This window comes from Sciurus carolinensis, chromosome 2 (assembly GCF_902686445.1).
Source record: "Sciurus carolinensis chromosome 2, mSciCar1.2, whole genome shotgun sequence".
Taxonomy (NCBI): Eukaryota; Metazoa; Chordata; class Mammalia; order Rodentia; family Sciuridae; genus Sciurus; species Sciurus carolinensis.
Window position 1 is genome coordinate 72968420 of NC_062214.1, and position 18777 is coordinate 72987196.

Sequence of the window (18777 nt, forward strand, 5' to 3'; positions counted from 1 at the left end):
GTAACTCTGGGCTGATGGGATGTGACTGTAAGAGGTGGGTCACTGGTGACAACTCTGGATGGATTCATCTTCCCTAGAGCCCCTTCCCCCTCTCTCTGTGCTTCCTGGCCACCATGATTTGAGCAGCAATTCTGACCATGCTCTTCTGATATGATTGTTCTGCCTCAGAACAATCTACAGGGCCTAAAGAAATAAGTTGGTTGACCATGGGCTGAACCTCTGTAACTGTGATTCCCAGGTAAATTTTTCCCCTTCTAAGTTGTCAGGTATTTTGGTCACAGTGACACAAAACTGACTAACACTGAAATTAGTTCTGAAGAGTGGGGCCATCACTTCACTAAACTAAGCATGTGGTTCAGAAGCCTTTGGAACTGGTATGTAGAAGTTTGTAAAAGTTTCGAGAGCCAAAGAAGCCTTAGAAATTTGTAATCAAAGTTTTATGGGTGATTCTCTAGGGAAATCAAAAGACCAGAATAGTGGCTGAAATGCACAGAGTAAAGACTGTGTTCACGAGGTTTCAGAGGGAGAGAGGATGGATTTTTTAAAAAACTGCAATTTGGTCAGGAAAGTACATGTAAAACTGGGACCAAGTAAGTTGTGGTTGTTGAAGAGATTGCAGCACTAAAGGGAAGTACTTTACTCAGAGACAATAGAAAAGACAGATTGAGGGCATCTCAGGAATTAGCAAGGACACACCCATTGCAGGCCCAGTGTATAAGTGAAAACTCACTTAAGAGAGTGTAGAGGCACCCTGCTGTGACAGGGGCACTAGAAAGATATTTCTGTTTCATTTCATTGTATTCAGCTGCCCAGACCCTCAGAGGCTGCTGTAGCTGTGGTCCCCTGGATTCTCTTCAAGCTGGCATCAGAATTGAGTGGTCATAGAAGCTTCTACTGAGATTTCAAAGGAAGACCTGGGAGGTCAGGCAGTATGTGACAGGGTAGGAACCCTTGGGTGCAGCCCCTGAGAGGTCAATGCAGTAAGCTTTGAAGGTAAAACCAAAGCTGGAATGGAGACCTCAAGAATCTCCACTTATTCCCTAAGTAATACAAGTTGTCCTCTTTCCCCCCATTTCTGTTAGTATAGTTATTTCATACTTTTGTGATATCATTATTTTTTTCTGTGTTCCTCTCTGGAATGTACCAATATACTAGATAATGTATTAATTCATACAAATTTATATTCCTTCTTTTGTAGTTGTGTAGGATTTGTAAAATGTTATCGTGTACCCACCAGTATATTTTTCACTGACCTAAAGAGATCCCTGTACTTTACCTATTTCATCTTCTTGTCTTTCATGCCACTAGTACCACTAGTCTCTGTATTTTTACTTTTTGGTGAGTGTCTAATAAATTCAGATGGAGTGTTCTACCTTGTCCTACTTGATTTTTCATTTAGTAGAAATATATATTGTGGGGAATGTCATGGTTCTTTGCATTTTCCTAATGACAAATGGCATCAAGCATGTTTTCATACATTTCTTGGACATGACTTTTGCTTTCTTGGAGCAATATCATTTCAAAAAATTTCTCCGTGTTTTTAATAGGGATATTGGGTTTTCTTATTTTTGAGATGTAAAAGTTTTTATACACTCAGGATACTAGAAACTTAGCAGTTATAAGATTTTCCAATATTTTTCTCCTATTCTTTGGGGTTGTTTGCTACTTTTATGGTTACACTTTGAATCACTAAAGATCCTGATTTTGATGAAGTTTGATATATCTGTTTTTGTTCTGTCACTTGTACTTTTCGCATCATATCATAGAACACATTGTTAACCTTAGATTGCAAGCATTTCTTGGGTTTGGCCTATTTAGCTCTTACATTTAGGTGTGTGATCCATTTTGAGTCAGCTATGTGCATGGTTTGAGAAATGAGTCCAACTGACATATGAATATCCAATTATTTCAGCAACATCTGTTGAAAATATTTTTTCACTTTGAGTTGACTTGACAATCTTTAAAAATTAGTTCTTCATAGTGTAATGATTAATTCTTGAACACACACACAATTCTATTCATTGACCTCCATCCTTATGCTAAGATTGTTATGTCTATGGGTACTGGGTTCATTGTCTCTGTTCAGCAACGAATGGAAGAACATGACACAGAGATACCAACAAAGTAGCAGGTTTATTGCAAAAGCAACCTCTGTTGCTTCTCCAAAGAGAAAGGGCCCCAGAGCTGGGAATCCAGTAGGGGAGTTTTTGCCTGCTATTTTATGGTCTCTGGAATTTCCTCCTTTCCTTATCATCTCCCCACCCACACTCTACTCACTGTTATTGATTGGTGTGCCTTAGTCCCCACATCTGTTTTAGTTTTTCTATTGGATCTCCTGCTTAGGAGCACAAGTATGGAAGTGTCTGTCTGGTTGGGTCCTCCGCTTGTGTCCATGAGCACTTTAATTAAGGACACTGACTTCATCAGAAGACCCTCTCCGTGCTCCTTTGTTCTGGACCTGCTCCTGGCCTCCTCACTTACCATACTGCACTGGCTGCCTATTCCCTTCTACATCTCCCTCAGGATCACACATCTTGATAACTATCCCTTCACAGATACTGTTCAGTACACTTATCTGATATCTTGGTTTTTACAGAAGAATCAGTGAATTAGGTTTGACATATATATGATCACTCAAATGTGTTTGTTAGAGACATCTGATTAGTTTACAAAGTTAAAATGCTAATGGTTAATATAACATCAAGTTCTCCTAGTTTCTTTTTTTTTTTTTAAGTTTGACGAGATTTATTGCGTCCTTGTTTCTCTGTCTTCTTTGTTCTCTCTCTATCTTCCTTCTTCTTCTCTCCTCCCCCAGGCTCCTAGCTTATCAGCCAATTATAGCAAAGCTTTCTCTCAAGCAGGAGAGCATGCAGAGGAATGCCAGCATAACACTACATAAATCACGAGCTGTCCACGTGCAGCATGATACTAGATAGCCAATCCTTGAGCCTGGTGTTAACACATCATACGTCTCCAAGGAACTAATAAGCAAGCAGCCTTTTTGGGTACTTCCTTATTTTGGTAGCCAGTGCCCTTTGGCTCACTGCCAAGTGCCATCTTGTCCAAGACAGCCCTCAACATGACACCTACCATGTGAGTTTGCTCAGCACCAATCCATTCTCCAAAACTACTGGTGATAGCACCAGAGTCAGCACAAACCCAAGTCCAGGGCTCGGCTCCACAGCACTCCCCTCTACAGATGCCAGCTGCAAGGCAGGAGGGCCAGCCACCCTGCTGAGAACAAAGAGCTACAAACAGGGACTCCCATTACCCCCTCCTCACATTCAGTGAGTTCATTTTAGCCAAGCACATCACTGATGTTCACTTTGCTCTAAAGGATGCAACTTAGGATTGGCCAATGAAAAAGAAACTGCCAAAGGGAATTCTGGGAAATATCTATGATGAAGAAACCCCCTCCTCTGCATTCTGCTGGAGCAGTGCCTGCACAGAGACCCCTTCCCATTAGGGCTCAGAAGATGCTCCCTTTACACCAGGGCAGACACACCCTGATCCTGAAATCCTTCCCCTCTTTGTTCCCTAATAAGCAATTAGCTCAACACACTTCTTTTCAGGGATCAGAACAAATACTTGTTAATCAAACTTGCCTCCAGTTTCTCTCCCTCCTCCAGGACCCTGAACTCTGACCCACTGGCCCCTGGAGCCAGCACAGGACTCCTCTTCCTGCCCCCTCCTGAGAACAGGCTGACTTCTGGTGAAACACTCTGACCTGGGATCTGACCCTGCCCCTCCTTGCTGCCCTCTCCTCCAGCTTCTTCCTAACCCTGCCTGCCCTCCCTGGGGAAGCAGCCCTATTCTGCAGGAGCTGTGGGTGCCTGCAGAGCTTACCTGGGGTTCTCTCCCCCGAGTGCACTACTCCTTCAGAACAGGGGCACTTCTTGCCCAAATCTGCACTTGCTTCATTGCACACTCTGGGGACAGCCCTGGACAACATCAACTGCACCCTCAAGAAGGGCATTCCTTAGTCTTCCCATCCTGTCCCCCACCACAACTGCCTGAGGACCCCAGCTTTCCAGAGCTCTGGAGCTTCTCAGCCTAAAGAGCTCCTTCCAGGGTTGGTGTGAGCAGCCTGGGCCTCTGCAGGGAGGCTGCCCAGAAAGCTCTAACTGGACCTTCAATGGCCTCCTTTTGCAGGATCTAGTCTGGCCTTGGATTACAGCCACTGGAATCAATATCTCTGCTTCTCAGTCAAGTTTTCAATAGAACAGACTCAGTGTTAAAGAACCCACTAAAATCCCTCAAAACTCAGTCTTTATGTTTATAGGTAGAAAAATTTCAAGTCACTTATATTTAATTCCTCAACAGGTTAATCATAAATATCTATTTCATTTAGACAAAAAATGTAATTTAATTGGTATTTCCAAGATAACATATTTGGTAATCAATCATAGGTGAATGCTACTAGGAGTTGCCAAGCCCAAGTTAATGGAATTAGTGTTAATCTCTCACCTGCAGTTTACAGAACAGAGCCCTCCACTGCCCAAATCCTGCAAAATGCAGGAACTGATGTCTTGGTGAATATTTGTAGAGAACAAATATTTGTAGAAATGTATTCTCTTTTCTGCAGCCATACTGCAACAGAGATTTTCCCTATTTCTAGTCCCATGGAATGTTCCCAAGGCTAAGCCCTGGAGTTCACCTAGGGAAGACAGAGAGGCACAAAGGTTTTTTAAAGTGGAATTCCAGGTCATTATTCTTTGCTTTTCATTCATTGGAAACGTTCATGCACGTATACACACACACAAACACGAATCTTGCTAAGCACAGTAGTGCGTGCCCGTAATACCAGTGCCTCTGAATCTTGAAGCAGGAGTGTGACGGATTTTAAGTCAGCCTGGCAGTTTAGGGAGACCATCCCTTTAGGGGGAGGATGGTGGCCCACGAGGCTGGTCGCAGACCACGCGGCGGCGGTGGCGGGGCCTCGCGCAGGGCAGGGCAGCCTGGGTCTTGGCCTCCCTTGGGTTCCCTGGAAGGGGCTGGCGGCCAGCGCGGGAAGGGCAGCAACAGCAGCAGAGGCGGAGGCTCCAGCGTGTCTCTCTATCCTTCAGCCTGAGCCAGGGGAGGCCAGGTGGCCCTGGTGGCTGGAGGGGGTCCGCTGCCCCAGAATGGGAATTCTCTTCACCAGAGTATGGAGACTGTGCACCAGGTGCACAAAGTTATCATTGTTGGATTGGATAATGCAGGAAAAACTACCATCCTTTACCAATTTTCTATGAATGAAGTTGTACATACATCCCCTACGATAGGAAGTAATGTAGAAGAGAGAGTGATTAATAATACACATTTCCTAATGTGGGATATTGGTGGCCAAGAATCTGTTCGTTCTTCCTGGAATACTTATTATACCAACACAGAGTTTGTAATAGTAGTTGTGGACAGTACAGAGAGAGGATTTCTGTAACTAGAGAAGAACTCTACAAAATGTTAGCACAGGAGGACCTAAGAAAAGCTGGATTACTGATTTTTGCTAATAAACAAGATGTTAAAGAATGCATGAGTGTAGCAGAAATCTCCCAGTTTTTGAAGCTAACTTCTATTAAAGATCATCAGTGGCATATCCAGGCATGCTGTGCTCTTAATGGTGAGGGGTTATGCCAAGGACTTGAATGGATGATGTCGGGACTTAAGATTAGATGATCTCTGCTGACCTCTTCTCATAGACTTTGTATAAACAAAGTGCTGGACTTTACCTGAAAGCTTCCAATTTGCTTTCTCACTAGTTCCTTCCAAAGTTCTTTATTAAAGCTGTGATTGAAATTTTTCTCAATGAATCCTCTCAGGACAATGTAAAGCCATTTGGGGTCTCTGGAGTGACCCGCCATCCTCCTGAGGGTCCTCCAGGCACCCAAGCTCGTGGGGGACCCAGGCCATGCAGAGCTACCTGGCCTCCGGGGCAGAGAACGCCACATCTGGGGAGGAAAGAGCTGAAGGATGAGCTCCTAACTTCTTAAATTCCATGGGATGATATACTGATGTGGGTGTTTTCATAAATTGGTAAACAAACTGATGTAATTCTTTGTAGGAAGGGTTTAAAATTTTCAACTGTGTTTCAATTAGAGTACTGTAAATAACAAACTATTTCATCCTATTAAAATGGAGTAATTTGTCTAAGTTTAGAAATTTCATAGGGTTGTTTCAAAATGTGAACAAAAAATGAGGTTAACAGATAGGAAAATGATGGAAGCTTCTACATATGGAAATATATACAGTAGGAAAAAATGTTTCTGGGCAAGAAAGTGTTTGCATGATGAAATACATGAGGGTCTAAGTAAGTGCTAAAAAAGTCTGCATGTAAATAAAGGGCAAATTTCAACAAGTTTGTGTGTAACCAAGTTGGTTATATATATGTGAGACAATGAGTTAAGGCTATTTAAGGTTTTTCCCTAAGGTCAAATACTCATGTACTGATATAAAACAAAGGTTTACTCTATATATTAAACTGACAAGGATTTCTTTGGAACACTGATTTGCTCTTAACATTGTATCTATTAAATTTTATTGTCTGCAATTAGTCTTAAAGAAATTGGGGTTTATATAATATGGTTAAACAACTGTTAAAGTATTGTAGTATGTTACAGAGTCTAAATTTTTCTTTGAAAACTAAACTTGGTTAATGCAGTGGCTTCTCTGTATCTTCCAGGTACACAAGTCTTTAAACTTGGTTAATATGAAACATCAGTGTAATTGTAGTACTGTTACTCTTCTTTGTACACTAAATGTGTTCAGATTTTGCAGGTATACAAGTCTTTTAAGCAGAAAATTTAAAGGAATATTTTTATCAAGCTACTGTTCTCCAAACTAAACTTGTCTGTAATGGTAATTTTAAACTTATAAGAGTGATAGTGGAGGATGGGACAGCAGTGACTGAGATTGGGGGTCTCTGATGACCTCATGGCTGTGGCATGCCCAGTGCTTGGGAGTGTTCCTGTGCAGGGGCACAAGATGCCTGGCTGCTTAGTGGTGCCCTGCCTGGGGAGGCTCTGTGCAAGAGTCCTATCAGCTCTGACCTTGATCTCAAGCACAGAGCTCCTGGGCATGAAGGAATTCTTTTGCTAGACAACAACATTTCACCAGCTCCCTTCTAGGTTCCTGCCTGCCTTATAGTAATTTTAAACAATGAACTTTCTTGAGAGCTACACAAAGCTTCTATCATTGTACTTTGTAGCTGTGAAAAAGTTACGTAGATGCCCTAGTTTCTGTAACTTTACTGAACACAAAGAATAATGCTTACATAGTCTTTAAACTGATAATAAGACATATATAAATAAAAATTGCTGGCATAACTCTTTAGATCTGCATCTCCATCAGATAGCAAAGCTCTACCTAACCCCAGCTTAATCTTCAAAATCTGTGTTTATAAATTTTTATTTTCCAATCCTCCTTTGTCCCTCATTGGACCTGAGAGTTTGATCATGCTGGTCATGGCAAAAGAGGCAAAAATCAGCTTCAGAACTAGAGCACTTTACCTAGGATTTATAAAGAGCTTCTCCTCACCTGAGGTAAGACTCTACCTCCCACCTTACTACATGTCAGAATGGCTCTCAAATAAGCCAGACTTCAACTTATTTAAAGTTATATTCAAAAGATTGGGGTTCTTTTTGTTGTTGTAAATTACTATCATCTTAAACGGGATATAATGTAGAGCTCAGCCAAAATTCAAGATAGCTATTACACATACTAAATGTTTTTACTGTTGTTAATTCCATTTTGTATTTTCCTTGTAAACACTGTTGCCTGATTATGTTTTGCAGAGGAACTACTTCAAAAACAACCTAAATTAATTCAAGATAATAAACCATCACCTATAGGACAGATAATATAAATCCCAATTAAATAAAAGGGGGTAAATGACTGTAAAGTCATAAACATTAAAGTTAAAGCTCAGTGCTCTTACTTTATGACTGGTGAGACTGGCTTGCTGGATATTTAAGATCGAACTTAGAGACCGAGATTAAAATAAAGGGGCCAAGAAAACCATTATTTGGCTTGGCCTCAGAGTCAGCCTGAATCCAGGGAACAAGAGAACTTCTCTAAGAAGCTTTGCAACTCTGGGCCATATGACCTGATCAGGGAGTTGGTGAGACCCCTGGAGGATGAAAAGCCAATCAGTGCACCTGCTACAGAGGAGGGTCATTGAAAAAAGGGAGACATGCCTGATGCTTCCCAAGGGACCCTACCTAGCAAATGGCAGGCACTAAAGGAGCTAAGAAACTGCTATCAAGTTCCCATGAGTTACCCCTGTGGAAACTCAGCTGACTCTTTAACAGACTGGAACAGGTCAATTTGACCAGCTTGATCTTGAACATCTAGCAAAACAGTTAAAACCAAAACATAGCCATTCTTGGGCATTAAAAAAAAAAAGAAACAATAGTTAAGTTTAACTTAAGATGTACACTTGTATTAACCCCCTAGAATAAGTAAAGACAGGAAGCTACATAAGAGAGATTCTTAGGAAGAAGTGCCTGATAACTATAAAGAGAAACTGCCAGAGTTGGAAATTTTTAGTCAGTTTAAGGCCTACAGATCCTCCTAAGCTACTCAGGTAGGCTTAATCTATGTTTGCTCGTATGATTATTTAGCCCTAAGTCATAGAAATAGAGAAATCTCTACTAAACACAGGTTATACCAATAAAAGGATATTTTACAGAACTCAGATGACATTAAGTAACTTAACTGTATTTTCTGGGGACTTCAATGACATTAAGAATTACATGTTGTGTTTACATTCCTGATAGCTCTGACAATGTTAAGGTTCCTAAATAAAGGCCTTGTCCTCTCCTCTTGTCCTCTTTGTTAGGCCTTGTTATGGGAACAACTTCTCAGTTCTTCCACCTCCTGGTGAGAGACTGACTTCTGTCATCTTCATAGTATTCATTGCCATTTCCAGATGCTGCCACATTTATTCTGTATCAGTTTCATTTCAGTACTCATGTCTTTTTGTTTCTCTCTCATAGAAGCACCCACCCCCAGATTACTTTACAATGGGCCATTTTCCTACCAGTTGTGGTCAGACTCTCCCTAGCATCCTCACTCACTGCTTCTGGGTTGGGAGCATGGGGACTTGGTTATGTGGTCACCACCACCCAGAAACTAGAACAGCAACTCCAAGAAGCAGTAGAAGCATCTGCTGCCTCCCTGGCATCATTACAAAGACAAATAACTTCTGTTGCCCAAGTTCCCTTACAGAACCACTGAGTACTAGATCACCTGATGGCAGACAAAAGGCGGAACATGCCTCTTCCTAAGAGAAGAATGTTTTTACTACGTCAATGAAACCGGCCTGGTGGAGAAAAATGTTGAAACCCTCAGATAGCTGAGTGAAAGACTTCAACAGCAGCAATTGGATGGTTCCTGGTCAGCATGGCTAAACTCCACTCTTGCCACCTGGCTAGCCCCCATCTGTCAGGTTCTTTAGCCCCCTTGCTCTTCTTGACCAGCAACAAGGGAAGGGGACACTCCCCAACAAGGTCAGACCGGGATAGGTAGGGCCGACTGACCGCCCGCTCCCAGCCCTCCGGGCGGAGGACAATCAGATGCATCAGGGAGACCAATCACAGCAGGAACACGTTTATTGAGGAAATCACACAGCTTTTATATAGGGTGGAGGCTAGGTGGGAACCAATCAGCTTAAAGGTCAGCAAGGCATGGGGGAGTCATGCAGGCAAGAGTCCCATAGGACTATATGGCAAGCACGAGCTGATCACATTCACGGAACTGTTGTTAACCAATCCCTGGTAGTGGTCCGATTTATCATCATTAACTATTGAAACTGCCTTTGAGGCCTTGATCTTGCTCACTCGCCAGGAAGTAAGGAGTTAGCCTGAGTTAATGTGCCATTGATCCCAACACCCATCCTCACTCCCATATTAGTGATAGGACTCCTATTAATGATCCCTCCATGTCTCCTCAGGTTTGCCCACAACCGAATCAGTGAAGTTGCTCAAGTCACTGTCAACCAAATGCTCCTGCACCCCTACAGCTGCCTCCCCACCGACCCTACTTCTGAGGCCTCTCCCCTCAATGCCCCCTAATTATCAGGAAGTAGCCAGATGGATTCTGGCACCCCATATCATCAAAAAGGCCAGAATGTTAGGGCAGACTGAGGTGGCTGGATGCAGGGAAGGCATCAGGCAGCCCACACACGCACCAAGGAAAAACACAGTCCACAGATGTGGGGGGGAACAACCAATCAGGTGCTAACAGATAAACCCGAATGGCATCTCACAACCACCTGTCAATCAGCAGAGTCCCCAGCCAATCCCAGAGGGACACAAGTCCCTGCAGGATCTCCAGCCAAGGCCAGGGGGACACTAAACCCTCAAGCCTTCCCCCACCTATCCTGGACTACAAAAATGCTGCTCCACCGGAGCCATGGCGCAACTTCCCTGGCCCTCCACCCCTGCCCTTACCCTGGAGGACTGGTGAACCTCACCTGAGAGCTGTCCCAATAAAATTCTTTTAATTACATCTGGTCTACCTGTCCTTTAGTTACCTCCATCTGATCTTACAGGAAGTATGATTATAAAAAGGGGATTTATTAGATGGGCTTACATGACCAGAAGCTGGATAGTCCACAATGGCCATCTGCAGCCAGAGAGTTGGAAGAAACAGCAGCTGCCAGAGTCCAAGACGCAGAAGCCCCAGAACAAGAAAGATCCACAGTGCTACCCTAGTCTGTGACAAAGACTTCTGGAAACTACACTGGCAGAGTCTGTTTCAGAAGAATGAAGAAACAAGAGTCTGATATCTTCTGATGATGGAAGCAGCAATCAAGAACCCATTCAAGGGCTGGGATATAACTCAGTTGGTAGAGTGCTTGCCTTGCAAGCACAAGGCCCTGGGTTCGATCCCCAGCACTGCAAAAAAAAAAAAAAAAAAAAAAAAAACCATTCAAGAAGAGCTGAGCTTGCATCTGCATCTGCTTCCTTGGTCTGCCAACTTTTATTCCATCCTATTGGATGGTGCTCCCCATGCTTAGGGTGGGGCTCCACTTTAGTTCACTATCCCACATTCCAATCATTCCTAGACCTGCCTTCATTGATACATCCAGAAGCCTCTTAATCATCAGCATCTCTTAATCCAATCAAGTTGACAGTTCAAATTAACCATTACATCAACTGTTCATTTCAAGATTCTTTTGGATGTTCTGAATCTCTTTCACTTCTTTAAGAATTTATAATAAGATTATCAATTAAGAAAAATTATGTATCAGCTAAAATTTTGATAGAAATTGCATTGAATGTATAAATTCACTTGGGAGTATATTGCTTCTTAATTTTATTAAACCTGGTTAATGAATGGATGTTTCCTATTTCTTTATGATACTAATTTCATTTAGTATGTCATGTACTTTTTATTGCATATATCTTACATTTCTTTTGCTAAATTTATTCACAAGATTTTTTTCTTTTGATGCAATTTTGAGTTAAATTATTTTATGAATTTCATTTTTAGATTATTTGCTAATTTATAAAAATAATAATGATTTTTGTTTATTGACCTTGTGTACTGCTACCTTGTAGAACTCATTGTTTTAATTTCTATTTATATTTTAGTAGAGTCCTTAGGTTTTCTGATACAAAAGTTCAAGACATTTGAGAAGAGCAACCATATGATTTATTTTTTTCAATTTTTATGTCTTATGTTTCCATTGCTGATCTAATTGTCCTGACTGCAACCTCTAGTACAATGTTGCATAGCAGAGACAAGGGAGGACATCCTTCTCTTCTGATCTTGGAGAAAATACTGAGATTTTAGGGTATGTTATGAGGTTATGAGTTTTTATGGATGCTTAATTTAAATGAAGACAGTTTCATTTTTTGCTTTGTTTATTGAATGGTTCCATCAGGAATGGGTTTCTTCATTTGTTTGCTTGTTTAGGTTTTTGTTTTGACACCAGGGACTGAACCCAGGGATGATTAACCACTGAACCAAATCCATGGCCCTTTTTATTTATCTTATTTTGAGGCAGTGTTTTGCTAAGTTACTTAGGACCTTGCTAAGTTGCTGAGGCTGGCTTTGAACCTGCATTCCTCCTGCCTTAGCTTCCTGAGCCCCTGAGATTAGAGGCATGTGCCACCATGCCCAGTAAGAAGGACTTTTTTGAATAGTCTAGTGCTTATTCTACATATTTTGAGATGACCATTTTTTATCTTTACATATGTTAACATACTGCATTACATTGTCTTATTACATTGAACCAAACTTGCATTCCTTTGATAATTACTGTTCATCATTGTATTTCTTTGTATATGTTGTTGATTTGTTTTGCAAGTACTTGCCTGAATATTTTTGTTTCTAGTCAGAGATGCATTGCTGTGTAATTTCCTGCTTCTATAATTTCTTTACCTATTTGTGGTAATAAGGTAATCTGATCTCTGAAAATGCATTGAGGAAAACCTGCCATCTCCATTTCTGTTGTTGTCTTTGTTTTGATGGATTGGTGTTAATTTCTCAAAGTTTAGAAATAATTTACCTGTGAAATCATCTCAACCTGGGCAAAATAAGTACATGAGCCTAAAAGGGGATCCTTCCCCAGCTGAGACTTCATTTGAGACTTCAGCCTCAGACATCATCTGCATCTGACCCAGGATTTGTGACCCAGAGAAACTGAGGTGAGTGTAGTTTTGAGGCATTAAGCTATGTGGCAATTTGTTATGATCTCATAAAGAAATAATTTAAATGAGAGAAAATGTAATGTGGTATCATGGATTAGGTCCTAGAACACAAATGACATTATTCAAAAATCTTTTAAAATACGAACTTACAGTAATCTGAAGGATACAGCTATTTACTATCTCTGAAACTTTCTGTAAATATACTTTTTCAATGAAAATTATTATTTTGGTACAAAAAAATAAAACCAACTTGGGCTCAGGGTGATGCAGATGTTGGAAAAGAATAGCAAAACAGCTACTCATCTGTTCACCATCCCAAACACAGACATGGGAGCATATGCTTCAGATAGACACCAAAAAGTCCAGGGACCCTTCTCTTAAATCTTTCCATCCATACTCCCCATTACCCAGAAGCCAATCAGAGTCCATATGCATTTCCCCAAACAGTTGCCTGCACCTCACATATCTCAGAAAGACTCATTTTCAGACATTGTCAGCATATCCACAGGATCCCAGAAAGGCTTTTAGAAGACAATAGTTCTAGATAGTAGAAACAAAGACAAGACATGGAAGTGACAGGGAATATATATTAAAATCCTGCTGAAAGAGAGTGTTTTCATGGAACAGGATTTACATCATGAATTTATGGAAAGAGAATTATATTTTCAAGCCATTGAGAAAAACCTTGATTGAGAAAAACATTGATAAAGAAGATCTTTAATTATCCATACTGTATCATGAATTCCTTGGGACCATGTACTCTATATTCTTTCTCTCTCTCTCTCTCTCTCTCTCTCACACACACACACACACACACACACACACACACACACACACACATTATGGTATTACCAATTGCCAACCCACAAAGCAACAGATTAAACATCATTATGATCATCATGAGTGGAGTAGAAAAATGTTTATAAATGTGATTTATGCTAGTCAGTCTCTGCTTACACAGTAGAAATGAACCTACAGACAACAGGTATTTGAAAGTTGAAAGAAGGGAGTGATTTAGTATGTGTTGAGCACAGGTAAAGAAAATCTGGTATAAAATCAAACAAAAGAACAAATGTATGCAAGGCATCCCAACCATCCTTACAGTGATCAAAGAAATAGGCACAGGCTGAATGAAGACTACATGGACTGGGTAAACAAAGAACCCCACCACAGGGAGGAATGCTCACCCACCCCACACAGCTCCCTGTCCACAGCCACAGCTTTCTTCTAGGCAGCACCAGAGCTCTGTCCAGGAACCATTCCTAAAAATCCTACAGACTGCTCACTACACGCCATTGACATTCAGAGGTATGGTAGACATTCTCTGCAGATCTGATAGCTTTCTACTGAGGCTCCACCTGGCCATGGGCTTTTCTTTGTTGGAATGCTTTTAATTGCTACTTCAGTCTCATTGGTTGATATTGGTGTGTTTAGATTTGTTGTATCTTCATAGCTAAATTTGGATAGATCATATGTGTCTAGAAATTTGTCAATATCTTCTACATTTTCCAGTTTATTGGAGAATGCATTTTTGAAATAGTTTCTACTGATCTTATGAATTTCAGAAGTGTTTGCCGTGATATCTCCTTTTTCATTTGTCATTTTGTTCATTATGGTCTTCTCGTCATTTTGGTTAGTTTGTCTAAGGGTTTATCCATCTTGTTTATCTTTTCAAAGACCCAATTCTTTTTTGCATTGATCCTTTGTATTTTCTTAATTCCCAATTTCATTAATTTTAACTGATCTTAATTATGACCTGTCTACTTATTTTGGAATTAGTTTAGTCTTCTTTTGTTAGTGTCAAAAGGTAAAACATTAGATTATTTATATGAATTCCTTCTTTATTTTTTAATGTAGGAACTCAGTGCTATAAACTTTTCTTGTAGAACTACCTTCATATTGTCCCTGAGATGTTGATATGCTGATATGTTGATATGTTCTCATTTGTTTCAAAGAATTTTTATTTCTCCCATGATTTCTTCTGTGATCCATTCCTTATTCAAAAGTGTTTTATTTAGCCTGACTTTGGAAGCAGAGGCAAATTTGAGACCAGCCTCAGCAACTTAGCAATACCCTGTCTCAAACTAAAAAATAAAAAGGATGGGGGAAATTGTTCAGTGTTCAAGCACCCCTAGGTTTAATCCCTGGCATAAAAAAAAAGTGTATCATTTGGTCTCCAGATGTTCTGTTATATATATCTGGTTATCGATTTTCAATTTAATTTCATTATGATCAAATAAGATGCAAAGAATTATCTCTTTATCTCATTGTATTTGCTAAGACTTGTTTTATGTTTTAAAATATGATCTATTTTAGATAAGGTCCCATGTACATCTAAGAAGAAAGGAAAATCAGATGTTGATGGTTGAAATATTCTGTAGATATCTGTTAGGTCCATCTGATCAATAATATATATTTTTTTAATTCTGAAGAGACTTTACTTAGTTTATATATGGATGACCTATCTACTGGTGAGAGAGGTGTGCAGAAATCACCCAGTGTTATTCTGCTGGGGTCCATTTGATTCTTTATATTACATAAGTTTGTTTTATGTATGTAGATATACCAATGTTTAGGGCATATATATTTACAATCATTATATATATATATATATATATATATATATATTTGTGCGTGCATGAGTGTGTGTTGGGGGGTACCAGGGATTGAACTCAGGAGCACTTATCCTAAATCACGTCCCCAGCCCTTTTTTATATTTTATTTAAAGACAGAGTCTTGCTAAGTTGCTTAGAGCCTCACTAAGTTGCTGAGACTCTCTATGAACTCACAAACCTCCTGCCTCAGCCTCCCGGTCACTTGGATGCACCAATGCACCTGGCTCAATCACTACATCTCATTGTTGGATGATTCCCTTAACCAGTATGAAGTTACCTTCTTTGTCTCTTCTGATTAATTTCGGCTTGTCTACTTTGTCTGATATCAAAATAATTACTCCATGCTTGCTTTCAGTTTCCATTTGCATGTTTGTTTTATCTTTTTCCATTCTTTCATCTTTAGTTTGTGGATGTTTTTGCCTACAATGTGAGTCGCTTGTAAACCACATATGGTTGGGCTGGTTTTATTTTTGTTTTTTGTTTTTTAACAGACTGCATTTTGATTTGCAAATTGGTGCAACCACTCTGGAAAGCAGTGTGGAGAATCCTCAGAAAACTTGGAATGGACCCACCATTTGACCCAGTTATCCCACTCCTCAGTTTATACCCAAAGGACTTAAAATTAGCATACTACAGTAATGCAGCCACATCAATGTTTAGAGTGGCTATAAACACAATAGCTTGATTGTGGAATCAATGTAGATACCATTTAACATATGAATGGATAAATAAACTGTGGTATATATACACAATGGAATATTATTCAGCTGTAAAGAAGAATAATATGGCATTTGTAGATAAATGGATGGAATTGGAGAATATCATGCAAAGTGAAATAAGCCAATCTCCAAAAACCAAAGGCCAAATGTTTTCCCTGATAAGTGAATGAAGAATGGGCCTGTTTTTTTTAATGCATTCTGCCTATCTTTGTCTTTTGATTGAAGAGTTTAGACCAGTTATATTCAGTGCTATTATAGAGATGGTTTTTATTTACTGCCATTTCAATTTATTTCTGTTTAGTTCAGACTTGATTTTACTTTAACTATTCTAGTAAGATTCATCCATATGCTGGCTCTGGTATTTAGTATTCATTTCTTCTGCATGAAATATTTCACTATTTTGTGTTGTTAATTTGGTCATTATGATTTCTTTCAGTTTCTGCTTATCATGAAAGGTTTTTATTTTATCTTCAATTCTGAATGATAGTTTGGCAACATATAGCAATCTTTGTTGGCACTCATTGTCTTTCAGGACTTAGTATATGTTATTCCAAGTCCTCCTGGCTTTTAGGGTCTGGACTGAGAAAGCAGTAAAAAGTCTAAATGGCTTACCTCTAAAAGTGACTTGCCATTTTTCTATTGTGGCTTTTAAAATTCTATCTTTGTCCTGTATATTTGGGATTTCCATCTGTGTTGTACAGAAGTTCTTTTTATTAATTTTTAAAATTTGTTATTTTGATACATACATGATAGTAGAGTATATTTTGATATACACACATGCAGTATAACTTATTCTAATTAGGATCCCATTCCTGCTGTACATGATGTGGAGTTTCACTGTGGTATATTCATATGTGAATACAGGAAAATTAAGTGGAATCAACGTAGGTGCCCTTCAACAGATAAATGGATAAAGACATTCATTTTTATCTATTTTGGGTTCTAAATGCCTCTTGTATTTGGATTTCTATCTCATTCCTAGTTTGGAAATTTTTCTGATATTTCATTGAAAAGGCTTTGCCGTCCTTTAGTTTTCATTTTGTTGATTTCTACATCCATGAGTCTTAGATTTGGTCTCAGTTTTATCCAAGACTTCTTAAATATTGTGGTTATGGTCTCTCAATATCTTTATTTTTTATTGACTTTATTTATAAGATTATATAATTTGTCTTTGATGCTTGAGAATCTGTCTTCTATGTGGTGTAGTCTATTGGCAATGCTTTCCAAATTTTATTTTGATTTATTGAGTCTTTCACAAGATTTCTGTTTGGATCTTTTTCAGAATATCTCTATGGGGAAACTGTCTTTCACTCCCTGAGAAATTATCTTTCACAACCCAAATTTTCTCTCTTCCTTCATTCCTTTCATCTTTTTTTTTTTTTTTTTAGTTCATTGAACATTTTAACTATGAACTTTCTAAATTTTTTATTCAACATTTCCTCTACTGTGGTGTCAATGGGATCAGTTGTTGAAGTGTTATGAACTGTTTGGAATGGTTTGTTACCTTGCTTTTTCATATTGTATGTCAACCCATCTACTGTGGTTCTCAATGTTATGTATGTATGATTATCTTTTTTACTTTTATGCAAAGGAGTATTTAGTATTTAATCAGATTCTTTCTATTAATTGCCCCAGTCTGGGCAAATATCCAGGTATTAATACTCCCACTAAGCATATATCCTCTACTGTTCCCAGTATCAGCATCAATTTCCAGAAAAGATACTAAACCTTCTTACTGCAGTCACTTCAGATCAAAGCCATGTACCAATAAACCTTAGGGGAAAAATCTTTTTGAAAATGTTTTCTAAATTGTAGGAATGTTCCTGAATAAGTTGAGATTTAGTTATTAATGATTGTAACACTACTATGATACAATACAAGGTTTGAAAAGGGTAGGAGAGAAAAAAGGGCAAACCAAAAAAAACTAGAAAGAGACAAGAAAAATATAAAAAATAATACAGATGAGATTAAAAGAAGAAGAAATGGGGGGGTGGGTTGAGGGAGGAGCAGGTAATGTAAAAAAGAAAGAGAGGCTAAGAAGACCAAGTGCAGACCTATGCTAGGAAAGCAAAGATGGAAACTGATTCCATTTAATGCTTGAAAACATTCAAACAAATACAATCAATTGGGTTGAGGGCTGTAATATCATATAATAAGGGAACATCTATTTATTCAATGAGAAAAGTAATATGTGCAAGATCAAAATTGCCACTACTGCTCTTTATGATATTCCATGCTGAGGTGGGGAGATTTCTTTTTAATTCTTCCTGATTTAGATTTTATCAAAATATAGGACCTTTAGAAGATGCCCACCACTCTTTGGCTTTACTAAGTTTCCTTGGATGTGGAGCTCACCTCTGATACACAAGAGGCTGTGAGACAGCCTCCATCCAGTCTTTGGTATGGCCAGTACCTACCATCTTTTTACTGGGTCAGAGGAGATGTACACAATGGCATTACACCCCACGAAGGGGCTAATTATGACTTAGCAGCTATTTATACCCTATGAGGGTGTGTAATCTTGTATGTCCCCCTGAAGTATAAGGCTCCATGTATGTGGCAGGGTCAAATCAGGTGTGGGCTCCCCTGTGTATGTTTCAAGGTGTGCCGAGTATGGCCATTTACAAAAGAGATGTTCTTGTCTGTCTGAGGTGATGCTGAGTTGCCTATGTGGGGCTGTGGGGCTATTGCCTACTCTGGAACACATAGGCCACACAGGTCAGTGGGCTTGTACCTAGGCACATTGGGTGGTAGGTGGTATCTGTGGGATGCTTCTCTGTTAAGCCCCTTTGTGAGGTGTACTGCCAT

The 18777-nt window shown here is 39.5% G+C and overlaps 1 pseudogene; it reads left to right on the forward strand.

Moving 5' to 3' along the window:
• Positions 1-5123: 5123 nt before the first annotated feature.
• LOC124978023 (ADP-ribosylation factor-like protein 5A) lies at positions 5124-5655 on the forward strand (annotated as a pseudogene).
• Positions 5656-18777: the final 13122 nt, after the last annotated feature.